This window comes from Bombina bombina, chromosome 1, assembly GCF_027579735.1.
Source record: "Bombina bombina isolate aBomBom1 chromosome 1, aBomBom1.pri, whole genome shotgun sequence".
Classification (NCBI taxonomy): Eukaryota; Metazoa; Chordata; class Amphibia; order Anura; family Bombinatoridae; genus Bombina; species Bombina bombina.
In genome coordinates this window covers 1048982506-1049002935 of record NC_069499.1, presented here as the reverse complement: position 1 = coordinate 1049002935, position 20430 = coordinate 1048982506, and the positions used below count along the sequence as shown (strand labels likewise).

Here is a 20430-nt window from a genome sequence, read left to right as displayed (position 1 = left end):
GTCCCGAGGTGTGAGAGTCAGTACAGCAGTCCCACCGAGTGGTTAATTGACTCCTAGTTAACAGGATAATAAACTACCCCACTCCTGATCTGAGGCACAGAGACAGTTTGAGACCGCTCAGGTGGATCTCGAGTGTGGATGTGATCCTGTACTGTGCTTCATATACTGAAACAAGGGATCTCTCTGATTCAAATGACCGCTGCTTCAGGCTTAGACTCCTAGTTCCACCTCGGGTGTAATGCAACACCTCGCTCAGGACAGCTCTTATCAGCTTGAAGTCAGGGCCTTGACCAAACTCCATTCCAGCTAGATGATCTTTCTCCTTTTTTTGTTTTCGAGACAGGTTTGGGGTCATGGAGCGGGTCTCAATGGTAACCGGATTGCAGGGTATACCTCCATGTCTCTTCTTTGCGACCTCCTCACTCTCCTTCTGTACAAAACTGTCAGCTGCAGCATGCATTGTTATGCTGCTCCCAGTGTCCCGGAAGGATGTCACTGCACAATCTACCTGGCATGTTGTCGCCACAGGCTCCATAAAGTGGGTGTCTTGTTGCAGGGCCGATTTGCCCTCCGAAGTATGCTGTAACCTCAGTGTCACGGTTTTGCAAACACTCCCCCATGTTAAATGTAAGGTCTCAGTAAAGTAAAACGCAGAAAGTGTTCCTGAAATAAACGGTCTACCGCCTTCAGTAGGGTTACGTGAGTCAACTCCATAAATATGATAAAGTTCACAGTATTTGCTGTGTCTTACAGTTTAAATTCAGCTCTTATAGCTGCTCAGCTTTTTCAGCTGCTGGACCCGACTGATCAGGAAATTGGTGAGGGCGAATGAGGATCCAGGCCGATGTTAGGCCTCCGCTGCGTACCTCATAAGTTCTGGTCTGCCAGGCTGGAAACTAGTATGAAAACTATACAATTCTACTCCTTTAGAGATAGACAACACAGTAGTACTTAGAGAAGCCTTGAATTTTAGTGCTAATGAGCTAATGATTCACAGCCGTAGTTGAAAAGCAGCCATTTTAGTCGGTGTTCAGACACGCCCCCAGAATCCAGATATTTTGCATATAATGTGACTAGGCCTTTTAAGAATGGAATAATCTACTGCATACCAGAATAAAATCTTGATAGAGGTACAAGTTATTTGAAAGAGGAAGAAGGTATCTTAGATTGTTTTACCTTATTCCAAATGACACTAGACTTCCAGGCTGCTCTGGAAAAATCAATTTTAGACTTCTTCCAAACACAGTAGAAATAATGGTACAGTAAGTAACCAAGGAAAATAAATCCTTACACAGAGATAAAGTCTATCATAAAGACCATGTCTGATGACCAAGAAATGAGCCATAGATTTTTGAGTGTACTGAAAAAATCATATATTAGCATTAATATGCACAATAACTAAAATTACATCTTCAAATAAGGAATATTTGCTGAATTTATAAGATTTAAATAGTTTTGAAAATGTTAAATAGTAGAAAACCTCTAAAACTAGATCAGATAGAGTTCCACATTAAAGTGAAAAGACTGCAATTTTGCCAGACATGTCAAAGCTTTGCAAACAGGGAACCCACTTGTAGAAAAGGCATTTTCAAAGAAAGAATCCAAATTTGTTTTCTATAGGGTCCCTGAAAAAAGGAACTATAATCAAAAGGAATAGTAAATCATATGGATAAAATGGAAATTGGCACGTCCACCATGTAAATGATTTCCTAAAGTTCTACAAAACAAGCTGATAAAGGGAATAGCTTTAAAAACTCAGAAAACTGAGTAGAAAAGTCCTGGCGAGACCCGTTTCTAGTAAATAAATATTGAAATGGCCTCATGGAAAAGGAAATCCAACTAGAGGTTTAGCAATGGTAGAAAAAAAACCCATCTAATCAAAATGTATGATAGAGTGTTGTTCTGCTAGATTTGGTTCTTGGACACTTAAAATATGAAAAAAAACTCTCATAGCAAGGATGGAGATGGTCTGTTTTGCTACCCAAAGGCAATTCTAAGGTCAGTGAGAATACCCACTAGGACACCTCTTAAAGGCATTAGCAGTCACATGTGTAAGATGACATGGGAATTGAACCTAAGCTTCTTACACATCCTGATTAGGAGAAGTCCTGATTAACAGAAAACATCTTACCTACAGAAGACAAAGCTGAGGAGTCAAGGTCTGAATTTTAAAGACATCCTTAACTGATCTATTCCACAATCAGTAACCAGATAATTTTACTGTAGAAAGTTACAGATTAAATCTATGCGCTGACTTGGAGGAGACTTAGCCATCCTAACTGTAGAAATTATAGAGCCCAGAAATTCTTGAATCCTAGAGCCAAATCTGTAGAACAATCTTGTACAATAGAAAACAAAGGGAGTACAAAATCTTTTAAAAAAGGAAAACAAAATAGTATTATATGCATATATAGATCCATACAGAATTGTAAAGCTAAACTGATAACTATATACAAATACACACTTAATTTAATTAAATAATTGATCAGTAGATCTACTTTATAAAGGATTTAAGGGGCCGATTTATCAAAGCGTCAATCTCTGTGCATTCGCTGGCGTCAATACGCTCACCAGACATCGCTGCCGCGAATCTACATACAACGCCCTTATTTATTAAAATCTCTATCAAAAACACGAGCGTCAAGTACGGAGCGATGAACATCGGACTGTTGATAAATAAGAGTTATAGGTGTCGCGAATATTCTGTTTTTTCCAACTTTATTTATACCACTTCATTACTGTCCATGAACAAGCAAATTTCTCAAAAGCTAATCTTTTATTTTTCATCTGTTAATGTCCAAGAAATGGCTAGTTTTATACCTGAACAAACAATAATATCTCATAGATTATTATTTTCTGATATATATTTTCACATAAATTAATGTATATTTGTATTTCTAAAAATCATGATATGCCTATCTCATGTTTTTTTATTTTTTTTAAATGATTATTAATGCTAGAATTTGTACATATATCTTTGCACATACTTGTGTGTGTATGTGTATATATATATATATATATATATATATATATATATATATATATATATATATATATACACACACACACACAGTATATAATATTCAAAACAGGCATGCACTCACTGGATTTGTGAAAAAAAGGTGCTTTTATTGGCACATCAAAAAACAGCTAACGTTTTGGGGATCAATCACCACTTGGTCTGATGAAGGGGTGATTGATCCCCGAAACGTTACCTGTTTTTTGATGTGCCAATAAAAGCACCTTTTTTTCACAAATCCAGTGAGTGCATGCTTGTTTTGAATTATATATTTACATTCGCCTGCACCCTGGTAGATGTAGTGGGAGTTTATTTTTTGTTGTTGTTGCTATATATATATATATATAAGGAATGGAAATAAGCACTCACTGGTCTTCAAACAGCAGTATCAACCAAAATCTTTATTGCGTGCTGTAACGACAATTGAAAAGTGAAAAAAGCTGCCTTTTACAGGCCCGAAACACCCTCCCTCAAATTTAGACCAATCAAGGCCATCCTGTGTACACACCCCAAATATACATAGATCCCATTGGATAATAAACATCATAGTGTAAAAAATTCATAATATTAAACACTTAAAAGTTAAACTGACCTCAGGGTCCCCAGACAGAACGAAAAAGTGGACCAAGGTGTATCAAATCGAATGTACAGCATAATGCACGGAAATCTGTTTAACAATTGCAAACATATAATCAACCAATCACTACCCAATCTTAGGTGTGATGTCATAATGTTCCGCCCCTAGCGTGAAAACTATTTATCAGCTCCCTAGCGCCGTATATCACTAGAGATCCAGGCAGCACAGCAAAAATTGACTCACATCATATTTCCAAATGTCCCAACCACAAATAAGTGTACCCTGTGAGGCAAAACACTTTATCATATTGACAAATGACGGTATACCTACAACGATGCCCAAAATACAGTTTTTGCAACATAAACAAAGAGAAGGGACAAAGGCATCGACACTGATCATCCATTGCCCAATCCCAAACTGAAATGTACCAAACCACTCTCATCGTCATAAAGAATCAGACAATCATTCACATATTGCAACATAAACAAAGAGGAGGGATATAGGCACTGGCACTTATCTTTCATTTCCCAATCACAAGCTAAAACGTACCAGACCACTCCCACCAGTGTGTAGTAGCCAACAAAAATTCATATGTTATAATATAAACATAGAGGAGGATCACAAGCACCGATACTAATCCCCCAGTGCCCAATTAGAAGATACAAGATATAACGTAACATACCACTCACACCAGCATACAACCAACTGGTAACCGACAGCATAGCGAATACCACAACAGTGAAGCAAAGGAGTATAGTCAACACAACCGTATACATGATGACCACACAGATTAACCTCCTCACACATAGTTAACTCCTCCGCAAACCTATACCACTGTAGTGTATATAATGGGAGCAACCAAGTATGTCAATCCCCAAGAAACCTAACATCAGCATAAATCACCAACCAGAGAACAACATAGCAAGCACCACATAAAGGGAGGGATACAACATCCAATATAACAAACCACAAGACCATCAATATATCCGTAGCACTATTAGCAGAAATCCACACCGAAATAAAGGGCCTCACAAACCCACCAATACAGCACCTTCTACACAAGACCAGAGGCAACACAATTCCCAACAAGAGGGGAACATCCCACAAGTGGAAACTAATCATAGTCAGAAACAATCATCACACCGTCAAAAAATGGAAATTAACCCATCACATAGTATATAGTTGTCCTATAATTGGTGGGTTTGTGAGGCCCTTTATTTCGGTGTGGATTTCTGCTAATAGTGCTACGGATATATTGATGGTCTTGTGGTTTGCTATATTGGATGCTGTATCCCTCCCTTTATGTGGTGCTTGCTATGTTGTTCTCTGGTTGGTGATTTATGCTGACGTTAGGTTTCTTGGGGATTGACATACTTGGTTGGTCCCATTATATACACTGCGGTGGTATAGGTTTGCGGAGGAGTTAACTATGTGTGAGGAGGTTGATCTGTGTGGTCATTGTGTATACGGTTGTATTGACTATACTCCTTTGCTTTACTGTTGTGGTATTCGCTATGCTGTCGGATACCAGTTGATTGTATGCTGGTGTGAGTGGTATGTTACGCTGTATCTTGTATCTTCTAATTGGGCACTGGCTGATTAGTATCGTTGCTTGTGATCTTCCTCTATGTTTATATTATAACATATGAATTTTTGTTGGATACTACACACTGGTGGGAGTGGTCTAGTACGTTTTAACTTGTGATTGGGAAATGAAAGATCAGTGCAGGTGCCTATGTCCCTCCTCTTTGTTTATGTTGCAATATGTGAATGATTGCCTGATTCTTTATGATGATGGGAGTGGTTTGGTACGTTTCAGTTTGGGATTGGGCAATGGATGATCAGTGTCGATGCCTTTGTCCCTCCTCTTTATTTATGTTGCAAAAAGTGTATTTTGGGCATCGCTGTAGGTATACCATCATTTGTCAATATGATAAAGTGTTTTGCCTCGCAGGGTACACTTATTTGTGGTTGGGACATTTGGAAATATGATGAGTCAATTTTTGCTGTGGTGCCTCTTGGATGTCTAGTAAAATACGGTGCTAGGGAGCTTATAAATAGTTTTCACGTTAGGGGCGGAACATTGTGACATCACACCTAAGATTGGGTAGTGATTGGTTGATTATATGTTTGCCATTGTTTCACAGATTTTCGTGCATTATGCTGTACATTCGATTTGATACAGACCCGATTACCTTGGTCCACTTTTTCGTTCTGTCTGGGGACCCTGAGGTCAGTTTAACTTTTAAGTGTTTAATATTATGAATTTTTTACACTATGACATTTATTATCCAATGGGATCTATGTATATTTGGGGTGTGTACACAGGATGGCCTTGATTGGTCTAAATTTGAGGGAGGGTGTTGGGGGCCTATAAAAGGCAGCTTTTTTTCACTTTTCAATTGTCAGAAGAAGGGACAGTGTTTGGTCCTGAAACGTTACAGCACGCAATAAAGATTTTGGTTGATACTGCTGTTTGAAGACCAGTGAGTGCTTATTTCCATTCCTTCTATTATTCTACAAGAGCACCCTGGCAGTTGTTGGGAGACAGTGGGAGTGCATACACACCTTTTCTTGTATGTATATACATATATATATGTGTGTGTGTGTGTGTGTGTTATGTCAGAAATCTTTTGCAAACATATTTACATGTCCCTAAATTCCTTTTTTTGTTAAAAATTTTTTTGTCTTTCATATATCTGTGTTTATTTATACCACTATATGTATATAGTGTAAATATTTTATTATTCTGAGCAAAAATAATTGTGAATGTAACATGTAATCAGGGTATCATATGTATTTATTTGCAATCAATGGATATTTTAAGAGCTGTGCCAGTTTTCTCTCTGCACCTGTGTAACCCCTCCTGATTGCAGTCTAGTTTTAAACACCACTCCTACACAGGTGTTATAATATGGGATGGCATATAACATGAGATTTCTTAATGAAAATTAAATTCAAGAGAAGGAAGAACACTGAAAATAGCATGACAGTAAAGAGGTGATTTTAATTTCTGTTGTATCAGATTCATAACAGTTTAATGTTAGGTAGACTATCCCTTTGAGCTATCAACTTAAGATTACATTGAATCAAACATCATTCGATTTTTAAAATCATTGTCTAAAATATTATACTGTGTGTCCTGTCATCATCAATGTTTACCTTTAATACTAATTTCACATATACTGTACATACTTTCAAAGTATAATACACAATGTAAAAACGGCACTTACAAGTTCTGATGAGTGATCAATGACACAAGTATCGAGCAATTTGATTTGTTAGTGATAGTATAAAATGTATATTTCAATCAGATTGGCTGATGTCATAAAGCATATGATTATGTATATCCCAATCAAAAGTGGTAGAAAACTTCACTAGTTTGTGGATTGTTTACGAGTTTGCGTCAAATTTGGTACGAAAAGTGTTGCGTTAAATTTGAGTGGAGAGTGGTACTTGTATTACATGCGTTAAACATAGTGCAAATAGATTTATCCAAAAAAATGAAGTTTATAGCTATATTATGTAATGTATTTATTTCATTTTTATCCCTATATCTACTAGTGCACCAAATTTGAAGCAATAATATTGTCCCCTTGCTTTGTAATGAGAGACAAAGATGTAACATAATCCATAAGTACTTTTATTATGTAATATGCTTCATTGTCCTGCAGCATCTAACATAACCTCTCTGTGTTTTCAGACTCCCCTTGATTTCTATGGCATTTGCCATCTCAAGGGTGACGGTTTGAACGTTATGTACGCTGTGGTGGAATAGACGCGAGCGTACCTGTTGAATGTTTGATAAATTGGGAAGAGGGTCAAATAGAGTCGAATGTGAATTCGAGACATCTGGAATGACGCTAGCATCTATTTGCGTCAGACTGATATCGCGCAAGCGTATATTACGTCACACATTTCAACATTTGACGATCTTGGCGCTTTAACTACGTCAGATCAACTTTGCGTCTAATTTGACTTGAGATTCCAGCGTATTATCAGTTGAAGCTTTGATAAATCGGCCCCTAAGTGTATAATATTGGGGCAGGCCCGGTGCTAGGTTTTTTTTGCTACACAGAAGAGGATACATTTTACCGCCCCCCCAAAATATATATATATATATATATATATATATATATATATAATACATGCATTAACCGGGGATCAGGACAGTAACAACAAATAGTGTAGGCAATCTATGACATTCAAGGAGTTTAATATTTATCAGCCAGTCAAATGAAGACAAATGTGAGGATACTCCCCCCCCCCCCCCAAAAAAAAAAAAAGAAGTGTAAATAACTGCAGGATTTTAGTATAGCCTGATATTGGGTTTTAATATACAGTGTATAATATAATATAATATATACACATTTATACACACACACACACATATATATATATATCACAGTTGCAAGAATAAGTATGTGAACCCTTTGGAATGATATGGATTTCTGCACAAATTGGTCATAAAATGTGATTTGATCATCATCTAAGTCACAACAATAGACAATCACAGTCTGCTTAAACTAATAACACACAAAGAATGAAATGTTGCCATGTTTTTATTGAACACACCATGTAAACATTCACAGTGCAGGTGGAAAAAGTATGTGAACCCTTGGATTTAATAACTGGTTGAACCTCCTTTGGCAGCAATAACTTCAACCAAACGTTTCCTGTAGTTGCAGATCAGACGTGCACAACGGTCAGGAGTAATTCTTGACCATTCCTCTTTACAGAACTGTTTCAGTTCAGCAATATTTTAGGGATGTCTGGTGTGAATCGCTTTCTTGAGGTCATGCCACAGCATCTCAATCGGGTTGAGGTCAGGACTCTGACTGGGCCACTTCAGAAGGCGTATTGTCTTCTGTTTAAGCCATTCTGTTGTTGATTTACTTCTGTGCTTTGGGTCATTGTCCTGTTGCAACACCCATCTTCTGTTGAGCTTCAGCTGGTAGACAGATGGCCTTAAGTTCTCCTGCAAAATGTCTTGATAAACTTGGGAATTCATTTTTCCTTCGATGATAGCAATCCGTCCAGGCCCTGACGCAGCAAAGCAGCCCCAAACCATGATGCCCCCACCACCATACTTCACAGTTGGGATGAGGTTTTGATGTTGGTGTGCTGTGCCTCTTTTTCGCCACACATAGTGTTGTATGTTTCTTCCAAACAACTCAACTTTGGTTTTATCTGTCCACAGAATATTTTGCCAGTACTGCTGTGGAACATCCAGGTGCTCTTGTGCAAACTGTAAACGTGCAGCAATGTTTTGTTTGGACAGCAGTGGCTTCCTCTGTGGTATCCTCGCATGAAATCCATTCTTGTTTAGAGTTTTATGTATTGTAGATTCGCTAACAGGGATGTTAGCATTTGCCAGTGACTCTTGTAAGTCTCTAGCTGACACTCTAGGATTCTTCTTCACCTCATTGAGCAGTCTGCACTGTGCTCTTGCAGTCATCTTTACAGGACGGCCACTTCTAGGGAGAGTAGCAGCAGTGCTGAACTTTCTCCATTTATAGACAATTTGTCTTACTGTGGACTGATGAACAGCAAGGCTTTTGGAGATACTTTTATAACCCTTTCCAGCTTTATGCAAGTCAACAATTCTTAATCGTAGGTCTTCTAAGAGCTCTTTTGTGCTAGGCATCATTCACATCAGGCAATGCTTCTTGTGAAAAGCAAACCGAGAACTGGTGTGTGTTTTTATAGGGCAGGGCAGCTGTAACCAACACCTCCAATCTCATCTCATTGATTGGACTCCAGTTGGCTGACAGCTCACTCCAATTAGCTCTTGGAGATGTCATTAGTCTAGGGGTTCACATACTTTTTCCACCTGCACTGTGAATGTTTACATGGTGTGTTCAATAAAAACATGGCAACATTTTATTATTTGTGTGTTATTAGTTTAAGCAGACTGTGATTGTCTATTGTTGTGACTTAGATGATGATCAGATCACATTTTATAACCAATTTGTGCAGAAATCCATATCATTCCAAAGGGTTCACATACTTTTTCTTGCAACTGTATATATATACATACATACAACAATTCTGAAAACATTGGGACAGCATGGGAATTGCAAAAAGAGTCATTTGAAAATTCAATTCTCCCTGTACTATATTGAAAACACATTATTAACACATTATTTGATGTTTTACTTTGTGAATTGAATGTATTTTTTAAACTATACACTCATTTAAAATCTGAGGCTCGCCAATCTGCCAGCAGATGCATCAGCGAATGAGAACAACATTCCCCAAAGACAAATCGGTAGGATTTTGGGCATTTCACCTTCTACAGTGCACAATAAAATTAAAAGATTCAAGGAATCCGGTCAAATCTCGGTGCGTAAAGGGCAAGGCTGAAAACCACTTTTGAATGCGCATGATCTCCAATCCCTCAGGCATTACTGTTTTCAAAAACTGACATGATTCTGTAATAGATATCCTGACATGGGCTCGGGAATACTTTGATAAACCTTTGTCAGTCAACACCATTTTCAGCTGCATCCACAGATGCAAGTTAAAGTGTCAGTAAACCTAAAAAATAATGTTATATAATTCTGCACATAGTGCAGAATTATATAACCTTATTTTAGTGCTATCGTTATAAAAGCTTTTTTCCATTTGAATTTTTTAAAAATATGCCGGTTTTACATTAAGTGCAGCTCGCTCCTGCTCTGTCTGACAGCAGGAGCGAGCTGCACTTAATGTTATGGCGCGGTCGGGCCAGGCTGTGACTATACAGCTGGCCCGATGCGCTGTGTAAAAAAAACAGACCCGCTCAGCAGAGAGCGGGTCTGTAAAACCTGCATATTTTTTAAAAATTCAAATGGAAAAAAAGCTTTTATAACGATAGCACTAAAATAATGTTATATAATTCTGCACTATGTGCAGAATTATATAACATTATTTTTTAGGTTTACTGTCCCTTTAAGGCTTTACTATGCAAAGCAGAAGCCATACATCAACACAGTCCAGAAGCGCTGCCGACTACTCTGGGCTCGGTCTCATCTGAGATGGACAGTAGCACAGTATAATCATGTTTTGTTGCCTGGCGAGTTAACATTTCAAATTGCTTTTGGACAAAACAGCCGTTGTGTTTGCCAGGCCAAAGAGGAAAAGGACCATCCAAGCTGTTATCAGCGTCAGGTCCAAAAGCAAGCGTCTGTCATGGTTTGGGGGGTGTCAGTGCCCATGACATAGGTAACTTTCACATCTGTGAGGGCACCATTAATGCAGAAAGATATGTATACATTTGGGGAAACATATGCTGCCATCCAGACGTCATTTTTTCCAGGGACGTCTGCATTTTCCAGCAGGACCACATTCTGCCCGTATTACAAGTGCATGGTTGCATAAGCATAGAGTGTTATGGCTAGCATGGCCTGCCTGCAGTCCTGACCTGTCTTCAATTGAGAATGTTTGGTGCATTATGAACCCCAAAATAAGGTAACAAAGGCCCCGTACAGTTGGGAAGCTGAAGACTTGCATAATGGATGAATGGATGAAAATTCCGCTTGCTAAACTTAACCAACTGGTGTCTTTAGTGCCAAATGCTTAATAAGTGTTACTAAAAGAAAAGGTGATGTTACACCGTGGTAAACAGTCAACTGGAGATTTTTTTATAATTATAATCTCTCCATTCTCTCTCTTAACTCTCTTTCTCAACTCCCTCCACTCTTTAATTTCTCTTTTTACCCTCTCTCTTCTCTCTCAAGCCATATCTTCTCTTTACACTCTTTCCCCTCTCTCATATCTCTTCACTCTTTTTTTCTCCATTCTGTCTTAATGAAAGTCAAAATGAAACTTGCATGATTCAGATAGAGCATGTAATTTTAAGACACTTTTAAATTCACTTCTATTTTCAAATGTGCTTCGTTCTCTTAGTATCCCTTGTTAAAAATGAATACGCACATATCATGCACTAGTGGGAGCTAGCTGCTAAGGCACACATTTGTCTCTTGTGATTGGCTGACTAGATGTGTTCAGCTAGCTGCCAGTAGTGCAATGTTGTTCATTCAACAATGGATAACAAGAGAATGAAGCAAATTTGATAATATAAGTAAATTGGAAAGTTGTTTAAAATTCTATCTGAATAAAAAATACATTTTTTTGGGTTTACTATCCCTTTAACTCTATATTCTTCTCCACTTCCACTTTTTCTCTACAGTCTCTCTATCTCTGCCCCGTTTACTCTCTCAGAAGTAACAGTCTAAGCACTATTGGGGTCCCTACACCCTTAGAGGAATAACATATCCTTGCACTTTCAGGGCTGTATAATATCCCTTTATATAATAGTTTTAGCACGTAGCCCAAAATGTGTAGTTGTCAGTGCTGCAATAGGAATGCTATTCTGCAAATACAATGTGCCAACTTTGCTACTTACAACAATCCACCAGATTCAGACTCAACATTCACTAACTAACTTCCACTCGCCAATGGCTAGTGGGCTAGTGGAAATTTTGAGCTCTCGTATATGTATTAATAAATATAACACAAGAACACACTGGGGATCAGAAGAGTGGCAACAATTAATCTAGGCAATCAATTGCATCCAAAAAGTTAATACTATACCCCCCCTCAAAAAAAAAGCACAACAAGTGTAAATAGCTGCAGGATTTACCAGCGCTCCAGCCTCCACTGGAAGAATTTCTGCACCAGCTTCATTGAAAAAGTGCACATTCTGGGGGGCGTGTCTTGACCGAGGCCATGAACAGCAGCTACTTCACAAAGCTCCTCAAGTTAACTTAACAACATGTTGAATGTCTCCGCTTAAGCTTGACATCCAGCATGGAAACTTATTAAGCTCGTAAAGGAGAAGATTTGAAGCTGAATGACATCTCTATTTTCATGATTTACCCTACTGAGTACAAATAGATGGAACTTGGAAAGTAGGCCGCGCTGCCATTATACGCATGCATCAGCCCCCCTCGGATACCCATATTACCCGAGTAGAGCAGTATTCATCTGCTATAACATATAACATAATTCAGGACATTACATACAGTTAAGAATATGGAGGAATTTCACACTATGCTGCAAGCTAAACTGAAGGTTTTGGGTCAATTGATAGATCGCAGGTTTATTGATCTAAGAGACACTTGCAGGGCATCGTGTCTAACGGGCTCACCGCTTGAAGTACAAGGAGACTCTCAAGAGCAGGTAGTCGCTACATGGCCTAAGAAACTTACAGACCCACGATCCGAGCTGACCTCACGTGCGATGTTGCACAGCTCTAGCCAAATGCTCCACTCCACAACTAGTAAACAAATCCTTCCTGTGGCACAGGACACAGACAGCGCTTCGTTGTCCTCGGCTTCCCAGGGTGGGGATGCGGCCGGTCCCAGCGGAGGGGGCGAGGATAATGTAGACATACAGGAAACATAATTTATGCTTACCTGATAAATTCCTTTCTTCTGTTGTGCGATCAGTCCACGGGTCATCATTACTTCTGGGATATAACTCCTCCCCAACAGGAAATGCAAGAGGATTCACCCAGCAGAGCTGATATAGCTCCTCCCCTCTACGTCAGTCCCAGTCATTCGACCAAGAATCAACGAGAAAGGAGTAACCAAGGGTGAAGTGGTGACTGGAGAATAATTTAAAAGATATTTACCTGCCTTAAAAAACAGGGCGGGCCGTGGACTGATCGCACAACAGAAGAAAGGAATTTATCAGGTAAGCATAAATTATGTTTTCTTCTGTTATGTGCGATCAGTCCACGGGTCATCATTACTTCTGGGATACCAATACCAAAGCAAAAGTACACGGATGACGGGAGGGATAGGCAGGCTCATTATACAGAAGGAACCACTGCCTGAAGAACCTTTCTCCCAAAAATAGCCTCCGAAGAAGCAAAAGTGTCAAATTTGTAAAATTTGGAAAAAGTATGAAGCGAAGACCAAGTTGCAGCCTTGCAAATCTGTTCAACAGAGGCCTCATTCTTAAAGGCCCAAGTGGAAGCCACAGCTCTAGTGGAGTGAGCTGTAATTCTTTCAGGAGGCTGCTGTCCAGCAGTCTCATAGGCTAAACGTATTATGCTACGAAGCCAGAAAGAGAGAGAGGTAGCAGAAGCTTTTTGACCTCTCCTCTGTCCAGAATAAACGACAAACAGGGAAGAAGTTTGGCGAAAATTTTTAGTTGCCTGCAAGTAGAACTTGAGGGCACGAACTACATCCAGATTGTGTAGAAGACGTTCCTTCTTTGAAGAAGGATTTGGACACAAGGATGGAACAACAATCTCTTGATTGATATTCCTGTTAGTAACTACCTTAGGTAAGAACCCAGGTTTAGTACGCAGAACTACCTTATCTGAGTGAAAAATCAGATAAGGAGAATCACAATGTAATGCTGATAACTCAGAGACTCTTCGAGCCGAGGAAATAGCCATTAAAAACAGAACTTTCCAAGATAACAATTTTATATCAATGGAATGAAGGGGTTCAAATGGAACACCTTGTAAAACGTTAAGAACTAAGTTTAAACTCCATGGCGGAGCAACGGCTTTAAACACAGGCTTGATCCTAGCTAAAGCTTGACAAAAGGCCTGGACGTCTGGATTTTCTGACAGACGCCTGTGTAACAAGATGGATAGAGCTGAAATCTGTCCCTTTAATGAACTAGCCGATAAACCCTTTTCTAAACCTTCTTGTAGAAAAGACAATATCCTAGGGATCCTAACCTTACTCCAGGAGTAACGTTTGGATTCGCACCAGTATAGGTATTTGCGCCATATTTTATGGTAAATCTTTCTGGTAACAGGCTTCCTAGCCTGGATCAGGGTATCAATAACCGACTCAGAAAAACCACGCTTTGATAAAATCAAGCGTTCAATTTCCAAGCAGTCAGTTTCAGAGAAGTTAGATTTTGATGTTTGAATGGACCCTGTGTCAGAAGGTCCTGTCTCAGAGGTAGAGACCAAGGTGGACAGGATGACATGTCCACTAGATCTGCATACCAAGTCCTGCGTGGCCATGCAGGCGCTATTAGAATCACTGATGCTCTCTCCTGTTTGATTTTGGCAATCAATCGAGGAAGCAGCGGGAAGGGTGGAAACACATAAGCCATCCCGAAGTTCCAAGGTGCTGTCAAAGCATCTATCAGAACCGCTCCCGGATCCCTGGATCTGGACCCGTAGTGAGGAAGTTTGGCGTTCTGGCGAGACGCCATGAGATCTATCTCTGGTTTGCCCCAACGTCGAAGTATTTGGGCAAAAATCTCCGGATGAAGTTCCCACTCTCCCGGATGAAAAGTCTGGCGACTCAAGAAATCCGCCTCCCAGTTCTCCACTCCCGGGATGTGGATTGCTGACAGGTGGCAAGAGTGAGACTCTGCCCAGCGAATTATCTTTGATACTTCCATCATTGCTAGGGAGCTTCTTGTCCCTCCCTGATGGTTGATGTAAGCTACAGTCGTGATATTGTCCGACTGAAACCTGATGAACCCCTGAGTTGTTAATTGGGGCCAAGCTAGAAGGGCATTGAGAACTGCCCTCAATTCCAGAATGTTTATTGGAAGGAGACTCTCCTCCTGATTCCATAATCCCTGAGTCTTCAGAGAATTCCAGACAGCGCCCCAACCTAGCAGGCTGGCGTCTGTTGTTACGATTGTCCAGTCTGGCCTGCTGAATGGCATCCCCCTGGACAGGTGTGGCCGATAAAGCCACCATAGAAGAGAATTTCTGGTCTCTTGATTCAGATTCAGGGTAGGGGACAAATCTGAGTAATCCCCATTCCACTGACTTAGCATGCACAATTGCAGCGGTCTGAGGTGTAGGCGTGCAAAAGGTACTATGTCCATTGCCGCTACCATTAAGCCGATCACCTCCATGCATTGAGCTACTGACGGGTGTTGAATGGAATGAAGGACACGGCATGCATCCTGAAGCCTTGTTAACCTGTCTTCTGTCAGGTAAATCTTCATTTCTACAGAATCTATAAGAGTCCCCAAGAATGGAACTCTTGTGAGAGGAAAAAGAGAACTTTTCTTTTCGTTCACTTTCCATCCATGCGACCTTAGAAATGCCAGAACTAACTCTGTATGAGACTTGGCAGTTTGAAAGCTTGAAGCTTGTATTAGAATGTCGTCTAGGTACGGAGCTACCGAAATCCCTCGCGGTCTTAGTACCGCCAGAAGGGCACCCAGAACCTTTGTGAAGATTCTTGGGGCCGTAGCCAATCCGAATGGAAGAGCTACAAACTGGTAGTGCCTGTCTAGGAAGGCAAACCGTAGATACCGTTGATGATCTTTGTGAATCGGTATGTGAAGGTAAGCATCTTTTAAATCCACTGTGGTCATGTACTGACCCTTTTGGATCATAGGTAAGATTGTCCGAATAGTTTCCATTTTGAACGATGGAACTCTTAGGAATTTGTTTAGAATCTTTAAATCTAAGATTGGCCTGAAAGTTCCCTCTTTTTTGGGAACCACAAACAGGTTTGAGTAGAACCCTTGTCCTTGTTCCGACCGCGGAACTGGATGGATCACTCCCATTAATAACAGATCTTGTACACAGCGTAGAAACGCTTCTTTCTTTATCTGGTTTGTTGACAACCTTGACAGATGAAATCTCCCTTTTGGGGGAGATAATTTGAAGTCTAGAAGGTATCCCTGAGATATGATCTCCAGCGCCCAGGGATCCTGAACATCTCTTGCCCAGGCCTGAGCGAAGAGAGAAAGTCTGCCCCCCACTAGATCCGGTCCCGGATCGGGGGCTCTCGGTTCATGCTGTCTTTGGGGCAGCAGCAGGTTTCCTGGCCTGTTTGCCCTTATTCCAGGACTGGTTAGGTTTCCAGCCTTGCCTGTAACGAGCAACAGCTCCTTCCTGTTTTGGTGCAGTGGAGGTTGACGCTGCTCCAGGTTTGAAATTCCGAAAGGGACGAAAATTAGACTGTCTAGCCTTAGCTTTGGCTTTGTCTTGAGGTAAGGGCCACGCCCTTACCTCCTGTAATGTCAGCGATAATTTCTTTCAACCCGGGCCCAAATAAAGACTGCCCCTTGAAAGGTATATTAAGTAATTTAGACTTAGAAGTAACATCAGCTGACCAGGATTTTAGCCACAGTGCTCTACGTGCCTGTATGGCGAATCCAGAGTTCTTAGCCGTAAGTTTGGTTAAATGTACTACGGCCTCCGAAATGAATGAATTGGCTAGTTTAAGGACTCTAAGCCTGTCCATAATGTCGTCTAGCGTAGATGAACTAAGGTTCTCTTCCAGAGACTCAATCCAAAATGCTGCCGCAGCCGTAATCGGCGCGATACATGCAAGGGGTTGCAATATAAAACCTTGTTGAACAAACATTTTCTTAAGGTAACCCTCTAATTTTTTATCCATTGGATCTGAAAAAGCACAGCTATCCTCCACCGGGATAGTGGTACGCTTAGCTAAAGTAGAAACTGCTCCCTCCACCTTAGGGACCGTTTGCCATAAGTCCCGAGTAGTGGCGTCTATTGGAAACATCTTTCTAAATATTGGAGGGGGTGAGAACGGCACACCGGGTCTATCCCACTCCTTAGTAACAATTTCAGTTAATCTCTTAGGTATAGGAAAAACGTCAGTACTCGCCGGTACCCGCAAAGTATTTATCCAACCTACACATTTTCTCTGGTATTGCAATGGTGTTACAATCATTGAGAGCTGCTAAGACCTCCCCTAGTAATGCACGGAGGTTCTCCAATTTGAATTTAAAATTTGAAATATCTGAATCCAATCTGTTTGGATCAGAACCGTCACCCACAGAATGAAGCTCTCCGTCCTCATGCTCTGCAAGCTGTGACGCAGTATCAGACATGGCCCTAGTATTGTCAGCGCACTCTGTTCTCACCCCAGAGTGATCACGCTTGCCTCTTAGTTCTGGTAATTTAGACAAAACTTCAGTCATAACAGTAGCCATATCATGTAATGTTATCTGTAATGGCCGCCCAGATGTATTAGGCGCCATAATATCACGCACCTCCCGGGCGGGAGATGCAGGTACTGCCGCGTGAGGCGAGTTAGTCGGCATAACTCTCCCCTCGCAGTTTGGTGAAATTTGTTCACATTGTACAGATTGACTTTTATTTAAAGTAGCATCAATACAGTTAGTACATAAATTTCTATTGGGCTCCACCTTGGCATTGGAACAAATGACACAGATATCATTCTCTGGGTCAGACATGTTTAACACACTAGCAATAACTTGCAACCTGGTTATAATCTTTTTTAACAAAAACGTACTGTGCCTCGGAGAGGTACTTAAACGATTAAATGACAGTTGAGATAATGAACTGAAACAGTTATAGCATCAAGTTTAAAATAACACAACTTTTAGCAAAGGTTTGTTCCCATTAGTAAATAACTAAATTTGACATAAAAAATTATAGAGTAACGTTTTTATTCACAGTCAATAAAAATTCTCACAGCTCTGCTGAGAGAATGTACCTCCCTTCAAAGAAGTTTGAAGACCCCTGAGATCTGTCAGTGAACCGGATCATGCAGGAAATATAATAGTAGCTGACTGGAATTTTTTGATGCGTAGCAAAAGAGCGCCAAAAACGGCCCCTCCCTCTCACACACAGCAGTGAGGAGAAACGAAACTGTCACAATTTAAAGCAGACAACTGCCAAGTGGAAAATAATGCCCAAACATTTATTTACTCAGTACCTCAGCAATGTAAACGATTCTACATTCCAGCAAAAACGTTTAACATGACAATATTTATTAAAAGGATTAGTGACCTTTAACAGAGTAGTTCCGGTGAAAAACCATTCCCAGAATACTGAAGTGTATACATACATGTCATTATAACGGTATAGCAGGATTTTTTCATCAATTCCATTCAGAAAATAAAAACTGCTACATACCTCAATGCAGATTCATCTGCCCGCTGTCCCCTGATCTGAAGCCTTTACCTCCCTCAGATGGCCGAGAACAGCAATATGATCTTAACTACTCCGGTTAAAATCATAGTAAAAACATAATTTATGCTTACCTGATAAATTCCTTTCTTCTGTTGTGCGATCAGTCCACGGGTCATCATTACTTCTGGGATATAACTCCTCCCCAACAGGAAATGCAAGAGGATTCACCCAGCAGAGCTGATATAGCTCCTCCCCTCTACGTCAGTCCCAGTCATTCGACCAAGAATCAACGAGAAAGGAGTAACCAAGGGTGAAGTGGTGACTGGAGTATAATTTAAAAAATATTTACCTGCCTTAAAAAACAGGGCGGGCCGTGGACTGATCGCACAACAGAAGAAAGGAATTTATCAGGTAAGCATAAATTATGTTTTCTTCTGTTATGTGCGATCAGTCCACGGGTCATCATTACTTCTGGGATACCAATACCAAAGCAAAAGTACACGGATGACGGGAGGGATAGGCAGGCTCATTATATAGAAGGAACCACTGCCTGAAGAACCTTTCTCCCAAAAATAGCCTCCGAAGAAGCAAAAGTGTCAAATTTGTAAAATTTGGAAAAAGTATGAAGCGAAGACCAAGTTGCAGCCTTGCAAATCTGTTCAACAGAGGCCTCATTCTTAAAGGCCCAAGTGGAAGCCACAGCTCTAGTGGAGTGAGCTGTAATTCTTTCAGGAGGCTGCTGTCCAGCAGTCTCATAGGCTAAACGTATTATGCTACGAAGCCAGAAAGAGAGAGAGGTAGCAGAAGCTTTTTGACCTCTCCTCTGTCCAGAATAAACGACAAACAAGGAAGAAGTTTGGCGAAAATTTTTAGTTGCCTGCAAGTAGAACTTGAGGGCACGAACTACATCCAGATTGTGTAGAAGACGTTCCTTCTTTGAAGAAGGATTTGGACACAAGGATGGAACAACAATCTCTTGATTGATATTCCTGTTAGTAACTACCTTAGGTAAGAACCCAGGTTTAGTACGCAGAACTACCTTGTCTGAGTGAAAGATCAGATAAGGAGAATCACAATGTAGGGCTGATAACTCAGAGACTCTTCGAGCCGAGGAAATAGCCATTAAAAATAGAACTTTCCACGATAACAATTTTATATCAATGGAATGAAGGGGTTCAAATGGAACACCTTGTAAAACGTTAAGAACTAAGTTTAAACTCCATGGCGGAGCAAACGGCTTTAAACACAGGCTTGATCCTAGCTAAAGCTTGACAAAAAGCCTGGACGTCTGGATTTTCTGACAGACGCCTGTGCAACAAGATGGACAGAGCTGAAATCTGTCCCTTTAATGAACTAGCCGATAAACCCTTTTCTAGACCTTCTTGTAGAAAGGACAATATCCTAGGGATCCTAACCTTACTCCAGGAGTAACGTTTGGATTCGCACCAGTATAGGTATTTGCGCCATATTTTATGGTAAATCTTTCTGGTAACAGGCTTCCTAGCCTGGATCAGGGTATCAATAACCGACTCAGAAAAACCACGCTTTGATAAAATCAAGCGTTCAATTTCCAAGCAGTCAGTTTCAGAGAAGTTAGATTTTGATGTTTGAATGGACCCTGTATCAGAAGGTCCTGTCTCAGAGGTAGAGACCAAGGCGGACAGGATGACATGTCCACTAGATCTGCATACCAAGTCCTGCGTGGCCATGCAGGCGCTATTAGAATCACAGATGCTCTCTCTTGTTTGATTTTCGCAATCAATCGAGGAAGCAGCGGGAAGGGTGGAAACACATAAGCCATCCCGAAGTTCCAAGGTGCTGTCAAAGCATCTATCAGAACCGCTTCCGGATCCCTGGATCTGGACCCGTAGTGAGGAAGTTTGGCGTTCTGGCGAGACGCCATGAGATCTATCTCTGGTTTGCCCCAACGTCGAAGTATTTGGGCAAAAATCTCCGGATGAAGTTCCCACTCTCCCGGATGAAAAGTCTGGCGAC

At 40.6% G+C, this 20430-nt stretch overlaps 1 protein-coding gene across 2 annotated transcripts in view; it reads right to left on the bottom strand.

Annotated features, from left to right (window-relative positions):
- PLTP (phospholipid transfer protein) overlaps positions 1–20430 on the bottom strand; it is a 222918-nt gene that overhangs the window by 24935 nt on the left and 177553 nt on the right. The gene's annotated exons all lie outside the window — the stretch shown is intronic.